Consider the following 1991-nt stretch of genomic DNA (forward strand, 5'->3'; position numbering starts at 1 on the left):
TGCGTCCGAAGAAATCTCAAATTCTTAGATATATATTTTCTAAAAGCTCACCCAATAAGGGCACGTTTGATTCAGAGTATTTCACAAACGCAGGAATAAGAAAAATACGGGAATATGATAGAAATGTATGTGTAATCATATATGGTTGTAAAAGCACAGGAATTCACGAACTTGCGTGTTTGATTCGTAGAAATAGGAAAAACACGGAAATCATTAAATCCTTAATTAAAGTATAATTAAAATAAACGTAAACGTAAGATTAAATCATTATCATGCAACTGATGATCTCTGTCTCGTTCTTTGTGCATATGAATTAAAAAAGAGGTTAGACTGGGTTGTCGAATTTCTTTAATTTTCCCGTGAAACCTAACTCAAAGAAAAAATTCCCACGTTCTATGAATCAAAAATGCACTAAGAGATGATATCGCGGATCAATGAGGTGGCAAGTGTCATAATCAAATAGATAGAAATTTGCATTGAAAATATGTAAACCCAGAGAACATATCCAGTGCTACCACCCCTTTAGGTGCTACCGTGCTACCGTACAAAAAAACGTATTTTATACGTGTTAAAAAATTGTACGAAAAATTGTGAGTGCTCATGAAGTATGTCCCTACAACATCCTAAAATTTCACATCCAAAATCAACATGGACACTGAGAAACAAAAAAAAGAAAATCAACATGAATAGTGTCATTTTCTGTTTTGTCTTTTTGTGACACTAGGTAGCACTATTCTTGCTGAATTTCTTTTTTTTTTGTTTCTCAGTGTCCATGTCGATTTTGGATATGAAATTTTGGGATATTGTAGGGACATGCTTCATGAGCACACACAATTTTTCTTATAATTTTTTGACACGTATAAAGTACGTTTTTTTTATATAGTAGCACGGTACCACCTAAAGGGGTGGTAGCACTAGATATCTTCTCAAAGGGAGTGGTATACTTTGGTTGGGTTCTATAGTTGCTACTGCACTTGTCGATTTTGCACCCACTCTTGCCCCGACGCATGAGAGCATCTCCAGCCGCGTCCCCCAAAGCGTCCCCCAAACCGCGCCGGATTGAGCGTTTGGGGGACGTGTTTTGTTCGTGCCGCCTTTGGGGGACGTCGCTCCCCAGCCGCGTCCCCCAAACGCCGCCCCCAAACATTTAAATTACTTTTTTTAACACAGAACCCGCGAAGGTAGTCGTCCTGTGTATCGGCAGGTGCTCCGTATGCAAGCATCCTCATGGCGGCGTGCACTTCTGAATCGACGAGAACCCAAGAACGCCTACAGCGTCGAGCTTGAGCTTGAAGTAGGGGTCGAACTCTCGAACGCCGTGGAGGATATTCATGAACAGCCCCTTGCTCATCCTGTACCAGCGCCGAAAATTGTCGGCATGTGTTGCGTCGTCGGCGAAGTAGTCGTTGTGCGGCATGGCATGCCCCTCCATCCTCTCGCCGGGCTTCGACTTCCTTCTTCCCGGCCTTGATCCTCCGCGGCGCGGCCTCTTCCTCTTCTCCGCCTCGCGCGTCGAGCAATTCCTCGGAGGGACGCGATGATCGGCAAATGCTCCCGCAGGTCGTCGTCGAAGGCTTACTCGTCCTCCGCGCAGCGGGGCAACCATCTCATCGTCGTTGTCCATGGCTGAAGCAAAATCAATGGTTAAATTTGCGCCGAGGCAGACGACGCAACAAACAACGGCCAATCACGCCTACCTGGCAAGTCGTCGAGCACCTTCTGTGCGCGGAGGTGGGGCGGATTTGACGGCGCGTTCTGGGACGCGCTGGCGACGCGGCGGCGGCGGCACGACCGGCGGGAGCCCCAACCGCGACAATGGTTCTGACTCTCAGCAGAGATCAGACGCCCAACCGGCCGGGAAATCCAGTGGCGGCGGTGGGGTGGGAGGCGCGGGAACGAAGGAGCGACGAGAAAAGAGGCACGAACCAACGGTTTATGCAAATAGTCGCCGACATGTGGGAGCCGCCTCGCTTTTCGTTGTGTCCGGCGTT

This window comes from Lolium rigidum, chromosome 2, assembly GCF_022539505.1.
Source record: "Lolium rigidum isolate FL_2022 chromosome 2, APGP_CSIRO_Lrig_0.1, whole genome shotgun sequence".
Classification (NCBI taxonomy): domain Eukaryota; kingdom Viridiplantae; phylum Streptophyta; class Magnoliopsida; order Poales; family Poaceae; genus Lolium; species Lolium rigidum.